This window comes from Giraffa tippelskirchi, chromosome 5 (genome assembly GCF_054371585.1).
Source record: "Giraffa tippelskirchi isolate mGirTip1 chromosome 5, T2T-mGirTip1v1.2.pri, whole genome shotgun sequence".
Taxonomy (NCBI): Eukaryota; Metazoa; Chordata; class Mammalia; order Artiodactyla; family Giraffidae; genus Giraffa; species Giraffa tippelskirchi.
The window spans coordinates 181,587,135-181,603,728 of record NC_137279.1 but is presented as its reverse complement, the minus strand read 5'-3'; the positions used below and the strand labels follow the sequence as shown (position 1 = coordinate 181,603,728).

The 16,594-nt window shown below is 39.4% G+C and overlaps 1 long non-coding RNA gene across 1 annotated transcript in view; it reads left to right on the top strand.

Annotated features, from left to right (window-relative positions):
* The first annotated feature begins 507 nt into the window (after positions 1-507).
* The window catches only part of LOC145504572 (uncharacterized), a 71,104-nt gene continuing 55,017 nt past the window's right edge, over positions 508-16,594 (top strand). The window contains exons 1-2 of the long non-coding RNA XR_014052309.1: positions 508-743; positions 3,855-4,016. This is a non-coding gene — a long non-coding RNA (uncharacterized LOC145504572). The remainder of the gene's footprint in view (positions 744-3,854; positions 4,017-16,594) is intronic.

The following is a 16,594-nucleotide window of genomic DNA, read 5'->3' as shown; positions in this document are numbered from 1 at the left end:
TGGGGCCTCAGCGAGGACACCTCAAAGGCTGGGGGCCAGAATCCTTGGAAGACTCCTTCATCACCAGTCTAGCATGGGGGTGGTGATGCTACACAGAATGGGATCAGGACTGGAGTGCCTCTTCCATGTGTCTGGGCTTCCTCCTGGCACAGCAGCCTGTGGGGACTTGGGCTTCATCCCTGGCAGCTCAGGTTTCCGGGAGCAAAGGTTCCAGTGAAAAAGGTGGAGCTACATCACTGGCTTCCCAAGTAGCTCAGTGGTGAAGAACCCACCTGCCAATGCAGGAAACACAGGAGGCGCAGGTTCAGTCCCTGGGTCAGGAAGACCCCTTGGAGGAAGAAATAGCAACTCATTCCAGTATTCTTGCCTGAAGAATTCCATAGATAGAGGAACCTGAGGGGCTACAGTCCATGGGGTCACAAAGAGTTGGACATGACTGAGCCTGCAAGCACATCATGTTTTAGGATCAGGCTTAGGGTCCTACAGCATCATTTCCCTTTTATTCTATGGGTCGATGCAGTCACCAGCCCACCTGGATGCAAGGGGAGGGGAATTAAGCTCCACACACTTGTGATGGGGCAGTGATGAGGCCACACTGGAGAAAACATGTGGGAAGCGGGACATGGTGTCGTTTTTTGGAAAATACAACTGGCCATGATGGAACTGAACAGAATTCAAAGGGACACTTTGCAGTCACCATTATGGATAGGACATAAAGTGAGTTGCAGTCAGAGGAAAACAAGGTTAGTTCTCTTATTTTTCTTGGAATATTGTTTTGTATATACACATGTTTTGGGGATCGGTGCCTTTAATCTTCAGGTTTATCTGTTGTAATGACCACATGTATCAGCCGCTAGCTGTGTAGCTTTGGAGGTCAGTGAATTATTCCTCACAGAGCACACAGCACAGGGTCTGATAAATACCCATGATTTTGCGTTCCCTGTGGGTTCAGCACTTAGAACCATCTGCTTATTTGATCAGTGTGAATTTTTCCAGGGCCTTCGAGGGGCCCACAGTTTGTTTAGGAACAGATCTATCACTTACACAGTAAACAGCACTTGTGGATTTTGTCATTCAGCAAACACTGTCATTGTTCAGTCATTCAACAAACACGGTTACGGTATCCACCCTGGGGAAAGCAGGAACTCTGGGCAGAGAGGGCTGCTCTCCAGCTAACGCTCTGCTCAGGATGCATCGGGCAGAATTCTAATAGCATCCGTGTGTTTCATTTTGCCCATTACGACACCATTATATTTTAGAGCTTGTCTTTCTAACCCTCCCATTTTTCTTCTAGACTGCACTCCTGCTCTATGGCTCTAGTTTCTCTAACCATTAGGAAGGTATTATAGTTACTGGAGATTCATCTATCATTTTATGAGTCTCTTTCAAGAGAGGAAATAACAGGTTGTTTTGACTGCGAAGTGATGGCTCACAAAGGCCCGTGGAACAGGCGTCTTGCTCCCGGGGGATCAACCAAGCGGTGTTTATCTTTGACACAATAAGCAAAAGATCGGAAATGATTACAACAAATGGCAGAGTAAACAATCCATTCACTGCAAAGGGCACCTGCCCAAATGCCGGAAATTGGATCCACACACAGCTGCCAACTCCAGACTGTGGCCCTGATGGCTCCATCACGCTCTGCGGGATGCGGTGGGTGGTGTGCAGTCTCGTCCCATCCCTGCATGAAAGGCCCTGGCAGGCGGGCCCCAAATCTTGATCTCTTTGGGAATCTCCTTGTCCTTAGGCCCAAGTCCAGCCTCCTACCCTAACTCAAAAAGCTCAAATGACCTTGGGACTGTTTGGTCCACTGCTTTGTCCCCATTGCCTGGCATAAACCAGACACTCAGTAAATAGTTGGCAGAGGGAGTGGATAGTCTGGCCCCTGTCTACCCTTCCAGCTCCATCTCCTGCTTCCCTCTCCTTAGAATCATCTCTGACTTGTCTTTAGATCCTAACGTGCAGCATACTTTTGTTTTACCTTTGCACATCCTGCCTCCTCTGCTAGGAACCCTCTCCTCCACCTCTTCCTGGTTGATTCCATACTTACTTTAGGTTTCAGCTCCAATTCTCCTTCTTCCAAGAAGCCTTCCCTGATCCCATTTGCCCCTGGCCCACTCACCCTAATGGCTGTTTATCTAGCACATTCTTTTTTGTAGCCCCTTGTCTATGTTCCCACTGGGTTGTAAGCGCTTGAAGAGCGGCAAAGGTGTCTGTTTACTGCCAAACATCATCGACTTCCGCTCCCCTTCTGTAGGGCAAAGCTTCTTTGAGAAAGCAGCTGCCAGAATAGGGACTATGGAACCCAACCTTCCATTCACGAGGTTACCTTTGTCAGTGAGATGCGAGTGGAAGTGGTATGTGTCCCTTCTGGACCAAAGCGATTAAGTAGGGGGCAATCCTTCACATGCTCTCTCCTCCCTCATTCTGCTATCAGCTGCAAATGATCTACTGAAGGACTCTGAGGAAGCACCCTGAATTTCTGAGCTCTCCAGGAGAGATGACCAAAGGGAATGTCTGCATTGGATTTCACATGAGTGTGACATAAGCCCTTACTAGGTTAAGCCACTGTTATTTTGAGAATGCTTATTTTAGCAGCTAGTACTAGGGGCTTCCCAGGTGGCTCAGGGGTAAAGAATCCGCCTGCCAAGCAGGAGACACGGGTTTGATCCCTGAATCGGGACTATCCCCTGGAGAAGGAAATGACAACACACTCCAGTATTCTTGCCTGGGAAATCTCATGGACAGAGCCCGGCAGGCCGCAGTCCATGGGATTGCAAAGAGTTGGACATGACTTAGTGACTAAACAGCAGCAGCAGCCTTAATCGACCAATTTACTGCTTTGCTTCAACACGTACTTCTTTTTTTAATTTAAATTTTTTATTATTTTTAAATTGAAATGTAGTTGATTTACAATGTTGTGTTACTTTTAGACATAGAGTAAAGTGATTCAGTCACACATAAATATATGTATAAGTTGACTCTTTTTCAGATAATTTTCCCTTATAGATTATTACAAAATATTGAATATAGTTCCTTGTGCTATACAGTAAGTCCTTGTTGGTTACCTATTTTATATATAGTAGTGTGTATATGTTAATCCCAAACTCCTGATTTATCCTTTCTCCTTCCCTTTCTTCTTTGGGAGAAACCATAATTTTGTTTCCTATGTCTGTGGGTCTATTTGTTTTGTATACAAGTTCATTTGTATCGTTTTTAAAAGATTCTACATGTAAGTAATATCATATGGCATTTGTCTTTATCATTCTAATTTACTTCAGTTTGTATGATAATCTCTAGGTACATCCATGTTGCTGCAAATGGTATTATTTCATTCTTTTTTGATGGCTGAGTATTATTCCTTTGTATATACACACTACATCTTCTTTATCCAGTCATATGTTTATGGACATTCAGGTTGCTTCTATGTCTTGGTTTCAACATGTATTTGTTAAAGCTAGAGTTTCCTGGCCACACAGCCTCACACCAGGTCTGTACAACCCCCAATGTACTGGGCCCAGCAGTTCCCAGGAATCTAAAGTTTGGCTATGGAGAGGAGCTTGAGAATCAGTTCACATCATAAAAAGCAACACTTTGTTAGACTAAATGGACCGAGATGTGTACCATTAGACAACATACAGATATTTGCTTATGGACAGAAATGGCATTATTCAATATAAGGTGTCTTAATTAAAGTAGATAAATAATAGCCTTTGACATAGCACATTAGATAGGGTAAGTGTTAGTCTTCCCTTCAACCCATGTCCCATTAAGTTCTATAGATCCCATATGCCTTTTCCATTTGTCCACTCTCTCCACTGCCCCGCCATGCATTAATCCCTTTTATCTCTCAGCAGAACCACCCAAGAGCCTCTGAACTGGTCTTCTCCTTTCTACATTCAGAGGAGAGTTTACTATCACCTGCATTGCAGCCATATGATTCTTCTAAGACCCAGAACTAACCTCTTGGCCACCTGTTGCGTTCAGGGGAAACCTAACATTCAAAGCCTTTCAAGGTATGTCTCCTGCTTCTCTCCCATCTTTCCCTGAGTCTCCATCCACACAATGTTCAGAGACTCTAAGCTCCTCTTCTTTGTGTCCTGGGTACTTCTGCATCCATGGTTTTCCTTCCATCAATGCATGGCCAAGTTTCAAGGTTCCACCCAAATGCCACCTTTTCCAGGGAGCCAACCTGGATTTTCCTCTGAAATCCTACAGCCGCTGAGGACCTCTCTTACCCTGGGTGTCTCTGAGAGCACAGCCTGAAACACAATCTTGAGAGTGTTTAACTGGAAAGTGGTGCCAGTGAGCAGGTGAGAGGGTTCAGGGGAGTGAAATGGGAAAGACAGATTGCTGTACTGGCCACCATTTCAGGCCTTAAGGAATTAGTCTTAGGGTTGACTGCCTGGGGGAATGAAAGGAGGCCCCACAGGTATGAACTACTTCCTCTTCCAGGTGGGACATGTGTGTCCCGAGGGTTCCCTCTGTTCCCTCTCCCTGTGATGTCAGAGGAAGATAGGGCAGGAAGTGAGAGGCATGTGTCACGCCTTCACACCTGGTTCCATCAAGTTACACCTGTGGGAAGCTGGTCAGAGTCTGTGCAGAGCTGGTCACTCTGAGTTTGCTGGCGTGACAGAACTGCCAAGGTGTCTTGAAGTGGCACCTGAGAGGTATCCAGTACACAACCCTTCATTCAGCCTTCCTGGTAGGACAGTTTTTATGTACATATCGTTTTCTCTAATCTAGTGAGTCTTTGAAGACAGGCACTGTATTTTATCCCCAATATCCAGCAAGGGTCCTAATACATATCTGGGCTCAAACACGCTGAGTAAATGGATGAGAAGTTTCAAATGATAGTTTTTCTCTGCAGAGGAAAAACTTATAACACACACAAGGAAAAGCCTCCTTCAATGTGAATTTTTGAAGAGTGTGAAGTGGGGTAGCTGTATCCGAGAAAACCCTGAACAAAACAATAATAGTAGTAATTAACAATAGTAATGTATTGCAAAGAGTCGGACACGACTGAGTGACTTTCATTTTCACACTTTCACTTTCAATAATAATAATAGCTGATATTTACTTGGTCCTTACTATATGCCAAATGTTTAAGCACTGTATGTGTGAGTTTACTTGAAACTTACAACCCCCAAATAAATGATTATTATTCTCATTCTAAAGATGGAGAAATGGAGACAGAGGTTAAATAACTTGCTCAAGTTCTCATGATCATGAGCAATAGGGCTTGGATTTTGGACCTGGCTGGCATTCTGATGCCCACGTCTGGGTGCAGACCCACCATAGGGTAGGGGGGCTGCCTGGGACATCCTTACAACCCAGACCCTGGAAGTTGGGAGGGGAAGGAATTTGTTAGTGTTTATTTCTGCTAAAGCTCCTAATAAAGTATGCAAATATGTGTTACATTTTTATTAGGTCCTGTGTCTGCCTGCAGGTTAGGGACAGACAAAGTGTGGGATTTTATCTTTTCAGTGTTTGCCTCTGTCTCTCTCTTTTCTTACAAACCAATAAGGAATAGAGCAAATTATTTAAATAACAGGCAAAGAATATTTACAGAAGACGAAATAAACAGTCAATAAGGGAATATAAGTTTTACTTAACTTACAAACAAAGAAACATAAGTTAAAATAGTAATATGCCTTTTTCCCCATAATGAAAGCAGATTGCTTGTTTTCCTAGTGAGTGATTGTAGCCTGGATTGGCAAAACCCCAAAGAACAGTTTCTCCCATTCACTGCTGGTGAGTCTTTCCAGGGGTAATTTGGCAATATGAATCAGAAGCCTTAAAAATTTGCAGGTGCTTTGATCCAGCAGTTCCCCCTGGAACAGATCCTAAAGAAACAGTCAAGGATGTACACAGAGATTTAATTAGAAGAGTATTTACCAAAACTTTGTTGATGGTACTGAAAAAGTTAAAGCTATTTAAGTGTCTATCAGGCTGGTTACACATCACAGTGGATTGCTAGCTGATCACTGAAAGTGACAGAGGCAGATATCAGAGATATTGTGGGTTCCGGAACATTCCAGACCAACGCAATAAAGTGAATATCACAGTAAGGTGAGTCACATGATGTTTCATCTCAACGTGCGTATAAAAGTTATATTTATACTATATACTGTATATATACTATTAGTCTGTTTAGTGTGCAATAGCATTATGTCTAAAAAATGATGTACATACCTTAACTTAAAAATACTTTATTGCTAAAAAATGCTAACTATCTCAGCCTTCAGCGAGTTGTGATCTTTTTGCAATAGTAACATCAAATATCACTGATCACAGATGACCATAACAAATATAATAGTAATGAGAAAGTTTGAAATATTGCGAGATTTAGCAAAATATGACACAGAGACACAAAGTGAGCAAATGTTATTGGAAAAATGGCACTGATAGACTTGCTCAATACAGGGTCGACACAAAACCTCAATTTGTTAAAAAAAAAAAAAGTGATGCAATATCTGTGAAGCACAATAAAACAAAGTGCAATAAAATGAGGTGTATGCCTGTAATATTTTATGGCATGGAAAGATGCACATGATAAATATTACATGAGAAAAAAGTAGGTACAAAACAGATAAAGTATTGGAGGCAGGAAGCCATGTACATAAACAACTCAAACATGAGGGCTCGGAAGGACCCCGATTAGCCTAGTACCATAAGAGAAAGAAAGCACCGACTCTAGACCCAGGCTGGCTGGATTCAACCCCCAGCTCTGCTAGAAATGAACTAAGTGAGCTTGGATACGTGCCTCAACTTCCCTGTGCCTTAGTTTCCTCATCTGTAAAATGGGGATTCATCATAGCACCCACCTAAACAAGTCAGCACATGGAAAGTGCTTAAAAGCTTGCCTGGCATCTAGTAGGAGAATGTGAGAGTTTGTTATACAAAAATGTGCAGTGTCCTATCAGGAATATAAGGCCTGCACTTCCCTGGAGGTCCAGTGGTTAAGATTCTGCTTGCCAATGCAGGGGACATGGGTTCAATCCCAGGCGAGGGAAGACTCCACATGCTGTGGGCAACTAAGCCCAAGTGCCATACTACTGAGCACCTACTCTAGAGCCTGTGAGCCACAGTTACTGAAGCCCGTGCGCTCTAGAGCCCATGCTAAGCAAGAAGAGAAGCCACCCAATGAGAAGCCTGTGCACCTCAACTAGAGAGTAGCCTGCGTGCAGCACTGAAGACCGAGTGCAGCCAAAAATAAATAGATAAATTTTAAAAAAGAAATATAAAGCTTGTGGAGAGAGAATCATTGTCTCGCAGGACGTGGCGGCCAGCCTCAGAGAGATGAGGGCACCTGTTTGGGTCTCGAGTGACGTGAATGACTTCCAGGGGTGGAGAAGGAGCCAGTTGAAGGCTTCCTTCCCCGGCTTTTCCTAGGAGGCCAGCTTGGAGGCTTTCCCCGAAGGCAGGCTGGAAAGGTCCTCTCCATGGAGCCACCCTGGGCCGTAGAATGCGCATGGCTATTGGGAAACTGCCTGTCTTACCATGGCGGAGACGGCTTTTGGTCTCTGGAGCAGCTTCACTTTGCTGCCCAGGCCAGGGTTTCTCTTTGTCTGTTTGTGCACGGCATTTCCAGTTTTGCTGAATGGAGCAGGATTGTGAGGCAAGTTCTAGGACAGAAGGTTAGACCTTCTTTTAGGAAATATGCATGTTTTTTAAAGAGGTGAATTTTATTCCATAGTGATTATGTTTTACCCAAGTTTCTGCTGAGCCAAAGTTTTGGAATTACATTTATCTTACAGAATTCTTAGAATTCAGAGCCTAAAGTGACCATTCAAATCATGCAATTATTGGATGGAGAGATGATGCCAAGAGACTGGAAAGTCCTAACCAGGAGGTCATGACAGAACTAGGGCCAGGGTCTAACAGTTGAGTATGTGAGGGCAAAGCTATGACCCCTATGCTGGAGTCAGGGGCAGTGCAAGGAGGCATATTTTAGCTCTACTATAATTTACAGGCAAACCTATCCAGAATCAAAGTGGGCTGCATGGAGGTGGTGAGCTCCCCATTGCTAAGAGTGTGTAAGTTGAGACTGGAGGACTCTTGGGAAATGGTACAGCTAGATTAATTGACTTTTGAATTTTCTTTAGATTCTGAGATTCTGTTGTGCATGTCTTTCATTTTTTAAAAAAAATTTTGTTTAAATCATTTTAACACACTATTTCAAACATGCAGACATGGTGAAAATTATTTGAGACATTCATTATTCACCATTCAGAATTAAGAGGTTAACATTTTGCTCTATTTGTTGTAGCCCTCTATTCACTTATTAAGGAAGAAAAATCACAGATATAGCTAGGGTCTCCACATTTTCTTTCCTCCACAGAGGTAACCATTAGCCTAAAGTCGTTTGTTTGAAAAAAAAAATCACTCCATACCAATTTTCATATATATGATGCATATATATGTATCTATAAACAACATGCAGCATTGCTTTTGTGTTCTTACAATTAACCCCAGTTGTATCGTACTGATAGTGCTCTTTTGCAACTGATGTTTTTCATTTAATATTATGCTTTTGAGACTTAACCGTGTTGATACATGAAATTTTAGTGCATTTATTTCAGCAGCTATATAATAATTCATTGTATCAATGAAGTGCATTTGATTTGTTCATTCTCTATTCATGGACCTTCAGATTGCTTCCTAATTTTTTTTGCTATTAAAATATCTAAAGGTGGAATTCCTGGATCATATTACATGCAACATCTTCAGCTTTACCAGATTTGAACAATTTCCTCTTCAACATAATCTGCCCATTTAAAGCTCACCGAGAGTGAGAGTTCCTTCTTCCTCCATCCACCAAAATATGTGATTTTATCAACCATTTTGATTTTTCCAATCTGCTAAGCACGAAAAGTTATCTCAGTGTTACGCTTATTAATACCTCTCTCCCTCTCGGGTTCCCATATGACACATACTAGGCCCAGCAGACATCTTTGTCTGTTCTTGACTTTAATCTTTTAATACTTCCAATATTTCACCATGATGAATGATATTTGTTATTGGTTTTGGAAGATAACTCTTATCAGCTTAAGGTTTCTTTCCTAGCTTGTTAAGAGGTTTTTAAAAAATCATGAATTAGCATTGTTGAATTTTATCAAAAGCTTTTTCTAAATCTCTTGACATGATCATGTGGTTTTTCTACTTTAATTTGTTAATCTAGTGAATTAAAATGATAGGCTTTGTCTTCTCTTTGCTTCAGTTCTTTTTAAAATGAATAAAATATTTCAGATATAACTGAAGCTCTGTATTTCTTGCATGGATCTCATTTTTTGCCTTCCTCCCCCGAGGCAAATACCACCCTAAATTCAGTGTTTATCATTCTCATGCATATTTTCATACAATTGCTACATATGTATGTATCATAAACAATATGTGGTGTTGTTTTGCATGTTTTCAAAGTTTATATAAAATGTGTCTTCCTATGCATATTCTACAATTGGCTTTTCCATTTTGATACTTGAAACTCTAGTTCATCTAGTTGCTATATGTAACTGTAGTTCATTGAGTTGCTATATGACATTGTGTTTTGTTACTATACTGCAATTTATTTTTTTCTTCTTTTGTTTTGGAACACTAAAGTTGTTTCTAATTTTTAGCTGTTGCAAACAAAGGCACAGATAGACATTCTTATAAAGGACTTGTTCTGCACAATGCAAAGTTGCGTGGTTGGGCCATAGGACATGACCTTCTTCTGTGTTGGCTGTATTCCTTCCCCAAACACACTTCCAGAAGCGTAAGAGGCTCGGTTTTCCATATACTCTCTGATTCTTGGTGTTGGCAGGCTTTTAATGTTTGCTGACCAGTTGGCTGTGAAATGATAGTTCATCATTTTTAAAATTTGAATTTCCCCCACTTTATTACTGATATCGAGAATAGTATATATACCTATAGTATGAATCTATGTATATCTATAGACTTTAAAATATCTATCAAATGTCTATCCATCTCTTTAGCTATCATCTGTCTATCTTTTGGGCTTCTCTGGTAGCTCAGATGGTAAAGAATCTGCCTGCAATGCAGGAAACCTGGGTTCGATCCCTGGGTCAGGAAGATCCCCTGCAGTAGGAAATGGCAACCCACTCCAGTATTCCCACCTGGAGAATTCGAGGGACAGAGGAGCCTGGTGAGCTACAGCCCGTGGGGTTGCAAGGAGTCAGACACGACTGAGGCACTAACACTTTCATTTTTACTTTATCTATGTGTATCTCTCTACCTCTCTCTTTCCCCTACCACACGCTGTTCATATGGTCATCATATCTTTTGTCCTTTTTCTTATTGATTCAAAGACTTAAAAATATGTATGTGTGTTTATTCTGAATGCTAATCGTTTATTGGTCACATGCCTTACAAAGATATTCTCCACATCTGTGGCTTGAGCTTAAGACACAAATATTTACCATAATCACAATGTGAACACTCAGGGAAATTACACTCAATTTAAAAAGGACAAAGTTGCCAGCTCTAGAAATCCCTTTCATCCCTTCCTAATAATGCTTACTATGCTTCTCCTAGATGGAATCACTGTCTGGATTTTTATTTATCACATTCTTCCTTCTTTATATAGTTTAGCTACCTATATAGACATACCAAAACACTGTAAGTTAGTGTTGCTCACTATCAGTCTGGTGGCTCAGACTGTAAAGCATCTGCCTACAATGCAGGAGACCTGAGTTCGATCCCTGGGTTGGGAAGATCCCCTGGAGAAGGAAATGGCAACCCACTCCAGTATTCTTGCCTGGAAAATCCTGTGGACAGAGGAGCCTGGTAGGCTACAGTCCGTGGGGTCGCAAAAAGTCGGACACGACTGAGCGACTTCACTTTCACTTTCACTTTGAAATTTATGTAACTGAAATAATTTTGTATTTTTTCTTTTGTGTCTTATTTCTTTGACTTGACACGTGTCTGTAAGATTAATCCTTGTGATGTGTAGCTATAGTTTCACACTTTCTCTGCTGATGGTGTTCTATCAACTAGACATTCCACAATTTATCCATCTTACTTTTGGTTTTTTCCATCCAATATTTTGAAAATTTTGAACAATATCGCTATGAACATTCTTATACATATTCTTTGGTGACTGTGTATAAGAGTTTCTCCAGAGATACAGACATAGAGAACAGACTTATGGACCTGGAGCGGGGTGGGGGGGGAGGTCGCGGTGGGGTTGAGGGGAGGAAGGAGAGGGTGAAAGGTATGGAAAGAGTAACATGGAAACTTACATCACCTTATGTAAAGTAGCCAATAGGAATTTGCTGTATGACTCAGGGAATTCAAACAGGGGCTCTGTAACAACCTAGAGGGGTGGGATAGGGAGGGAAATGGGAGGGAGGTTAAAGAGAGAGGGGGCATATATGTATACCTATGGCTGATTCATGTTGATGTTTGGCAGAAACCAACAAAATTCTGTAAAGCAATTATCCTTCAATTAAAAAATAAATAAATTAAATAAAAAAAGAGTTCCTCCAGAGACTATACCTAAGAAAGGAACTTCTCAGTCATTAGGTACGCATATCTTCAGCCTTATTAGAGTGCCAAACAGTTTTCCAAAGAGGCTGTTGTAGCCTGTCTTTCACTTTGCTTATGGTAGCTATTGTTGAACAAAGTTTTTAATTAAAAAGCAGTCAATTTTACCAATAATTATCTTTTCTTACAGTGCTTGTTTAAGAAATCCTTCTCTACCCTGAAGACATTTCTCTACTTTTTTCCCCTCGGATATTTTAAACCCTTGCCTTTTCTGTTCAGTTTTTAATCTGCCTGGAAATAATTGTTGTGTGTGATGAAAATGTAGACATCTAAGGATGGCCAGTTGTCTCAGTACTTTTTATCAAAGAATTCATCATTTTCCTATTGACTCGTGATATCACCTCTGTCACATATCAAGTTTCCATTTAAGAGTGGATCTTTTTATTGAGAAGGGCTTACTTTTGTTGATTTTATTTCTTTAATAGTTTGGTTTATTCAGGCTTCCTATTTCTTCTTGAGCTAATTTTGGTCACTTTTATTTTCTAGAAATGTGAAATTTCTTTAGGTTTCAATTAAAAAATATAAAGCTAATCACATTCTATGTCACTGGTATTTAAATTTCTAATTTAATTTTATTGTGTATTTCTAATTTTGGATATTCTTGTATTTTCTCCATTTCCTTGTTCGGTCTTATTGGAAGTCTATTTTATTTGTTATTTTTTAAAAGAACAATATCTTTTGTTCTTGTTGACCTTTAAAAAATGGTTTTCTATCTTTTATTTCATTAATTTCTACTCAATTTTAATATTCCCTTTTTGTACCTTGTTTCTGACCTTCTTATTGTTTCTTAAGTTGAGTAATGCTCATTTATTTTCTTTCTCTTATTTAAGTAGTGCATTTACAGTTACAAATTCTCTTCTAAGTGCTCTTCCAGGTACATTGTTTTAATATGCAAACTTTAGATGCATGTTATAAATATTTCATAATTTCTATTACATCCTCTTTCACAATGAGTTATTTAGGAATGTATTTTAAAGTTTCCAGCATGTTTGTTTTGTTTTGAATTAACTTTTATGTTGCTTTCTAATTTAGCTTTACTGTCACAAGAGAAAATGGTCTATATGATATTGATTCTTCTGTGTTTGTTGAGATTTCCTCTGTGTCCTACTGTTATATGTGGTCATTTTTTTGAATGATTTATATGTGCTAGGAAAGAATACATTTTCTCTGTTTACTTGTTGAAGACTTTGTCTACTTTGATTAGAAAACATGTGTTGATTTAGTTGTTCAAACTTTTTATATGTTAATAATATTTTGTCTCCTGGGTATATAGTTTCTAATAGAAGCTTGTTAAAATCTCTCACTATGCTTCTATATTGCTCATTTTTTTCTTTGTAATTCTGTTTCTGTGTTGTATACTTGGGGTAATTTTGTTAGGTGCATGTAAATTCATTATTGCTTTATTTCCTTGGATTGTTTTGTTTAAACAATATGTAATAAATAATTTATATTAATTTCTTTAAAAAATATAATGTATAATTATACATTATGAATTTATAATATATTTCTATTTAATGTATAAAATACATAATATATTGTTTTCTACATTTTATTTCCTTGGTGGATTGTCTCCTTTAAATGATATATAATCATAATTATATATATATTATTGAAATTATAAAATATATTGTACCTTAAATTTTATTTTGATATTAGTTTTACTACACCATTTTTTTTGTTGTTGTTCTGTTGGTAATTGCATGGTATATCTTTCCTATGCTTTCATTTTGACATTTCTAACTAATTTTCTTTCTGGTGTGCCTCGTGTAGGCAATTTGCTGGATTTAAATGTAATCTTATAATCTGTTTCAGTAGGTAGTCTTTGTTTTTTTCACATTTGTCTTAGTAACATGCCCAAAGTAATTCCAGGGCATTAAAGGAGAGAGAAAAGGGAAAAGGGGCTGGGAGAATGGAAAGCAGATGTAAGGACTTCACAACAAGCCATGAAGTAATACTATTGCTTGACAGGTACAATTTCTTGACCTCTTGGTACATTTCCACACATACTATATAGATCCTCATGCCTTGGGGAAGTCCACTGAAGAGAAAAAAGTAGGAGGAATTTATCTGCTAGCTTCTCCCTATCTCCTGTCTCTAACTAGTCAAAATTTACCTCTTCTGGATTTAACTCATCTGAACTTCCTGTTGAGTAATCTCGTCTGTGCACTGCGGCATGAAATGTCAACGATAGGGGGGAGGCAGGGACGAGGGGTAGTGGCTTCTGGTCACAGGACACACAGAGCTGACTGTCACTTGGCAGTAGCTGCAGTGAAGCAAGAGGCTGAGTGTCAGGTGAGGGAGACAGGTGAGGCCAAGATACTTTGAGGTTGTGCACAAGATGCATCTCATATATAGTATTTATTGTAGCCACTTGCACATTTGTACTTATTTTTTTGCCATGTTATTTAGTGTTTTCTGTTTTCTGTTTCATATTTTCCCTCCTTTTCCTGCTTTTTGTTGAATGGAAAAAGTTTATTTCTCCCTACCTCCGTATCTTTCCCCCCCATTTGGCAGTTTGGAAAATAGACTGTATTTTTAATTTTACAATGGTCACCCATTAGTTTGTACATACTTAATTATGTGCATATGCTTGAGCACACATTTTTCTAATAGATTTAAGTCATTCAATATCTCTATCATCTTTGAAAACATGGTACAGACTTTAACTCTCTGTTAATTGAACACCCTTCTCCTTTAGTTATTGTTTCTAATTTTACCCATTACTAACAAAGTAATTGTCTTTTACAGGTAACAGGGAAATAATTTACTGACACAACTTATTTCCTAGCTCGTTAGCTTCCCTCTAAACTCACTTGTCTTCTTGCTGAAGTATATCCTTTAACAGTTCTTTTTTTATTTATTTGTTTAGCAGATCTTACCTTTTTAGGAGTTTAGGTTTACAGAAAAAATCAGAAAGCTAGGTAAGAGTTTATTTGTATACCTTGTAAGTTTACCCATTATCAACATTTCGCATTTGATGACATATTTGTATGTCACATTTGTCACAATTAATGAACCAGTATTAATACATTGCTAATAACTAAGCACTCTACTTGGTAAATTTGTGGTTTATTCAGATTTCCTTCATTTTTACCTAATGTCCTTTTTCTGGACATTCTATCCATGACACCACATTGCATTAAATCGTTTGGTCATCATGTCTCCTTAGGCTCCTCTTAGCTCTAGAATTTTCTCAGAATTTTCTTTCTTTTTTTTTATGACTGGGATAGTTTTGAGGAGTACTGGATTTTGTAGGATGCCCCACCAAAGGAATTCATCTGATATTTTTCTATGGTGAGACTGGCTCTATGGCTTTAAGATCACAGAGGTATAAAGTACCAGTTTCACTGCATCATATCAAGGGTACATAATATATTATCAGCATGATTTATGACTATTGATGTTGGCCTTGGTCACCTGGCTAAGAGTGTCAGGTTTCTCCATAGTAAAGTTCATTCTCCCTGCCACCATGCCCCTTCTATATCCAACCCTTTGGAAGGAAGTCACTATGTGCAGCCTACACACAGGAAGTGAAGTGAAAGCGAAAATGTTAGTTGCTCAGTCATATCTGACTCTTTGGGACCCCATGGACTGTAGCCTGCCAGGCTCTTCTGTCCATGGAATTCTCCAGGCAAGAATGCTAGAGCTGGTAGCCATTCCCTTCTCCAGGGGATCCTCCCAACCCAGAGACTGAATGCAGTTCTCTTGTATTGTAGGCAGATTCTTTACCATCTGTACCACCAATTTATATAGATACTCTGCCATCAAGGAAGGGGATAATAATACTTCTGTGTAAGGAGTGGAGTGTTACAATCCCCTTCCCTGATGGCAGAGTATCTATATAAATTATATGAAATTTTTCTGTGTGGGAGATTCCTCTCTTCTCAGTTATTTATTAGTTTATTCAATCATTTATTTATCGGAGAAGGCAATGGCAACCCACTCCAGTACTCTTGCCTGGAGAATCTCAGGGATGGCGGAGCCTGGTGGGCTGCCGTCTATGGGGTCGCACAGGGTCGGACACGACTGAAGCGACTTAGCAGCAGCAGCAGCAGCATTTATTTATACAAGTATAAAATCATGAATATTTACTTTATACTTTGGGTTATAAGTCAAAATTACTTTATTTTATTGCTCAAACTGTTCCAACTTTGGTGCCACTAGGAGTTTTTTCAGTTGGTTATGGTGCTTCTTTGAAACACCCCCATCAATATATATATTTTCAATAATTTCTTACTTTATGGCACTACAAGAAGCTCCAGGATCATCTTATATATTTCCTGCCCCAGTCATAGAAACAGTCAGTTGTTTCTTCAAGAATTGCTGCTCCTTTTTATTGGAGAATAGTGTTAGAAACCGAGATCTGGGACTTGAGATATGCCTGACACCTGCTACTGAGTGTCATTTCTTTCAGGCCCTCTGAGCTGATAGAGCAAAAAATAAGTGTTTATTCTAACTGGTGTATGTACACATATCTGTAAATATTTCTGTAAATAACTGAAGTGAAAGTCGCTCCGTCACATCCGACTCTGTCACCCCATACAGTCCATGGAATTCTCCAGGCCAGAATACTAGAATAGGTAACCTATCCCTTCTCTAGGGGATCTTCCTAACCCAGGAATTGAACTGGGGTCTCCTGCATTGCAGGTGGATTCTTTACCAACTGAGCTATCAGGGAAGCCCAACCATTCATGCCTTTATTAATATAAAGCTAACCCTAAATTCATACTGATGTTGCCAACTCAAATCCTTGGATTAGTCTGGCCTCCTCTTCTCATCTGTAAATGTCTACTCAATAGTGAGAAACCTGGTTTCCAACATCCACCATCCTTTTGATTGGATTTGAAAGAAATAAATGAAGATCTACGTAAATGGAGAGGTGTTCTATGTTCATGGATAGCAAGACCCCAAATTGTTAATGTGTCAATTCTTTCCAACTTGATTTATAGATTCAACACAATCCTTAATCAAAATCTAAAGAGCTATTTTGTGGATATTGACAAACTGGGTCTAAAGTTTATATGAAAAGACGTAGACCCAGAAAAAC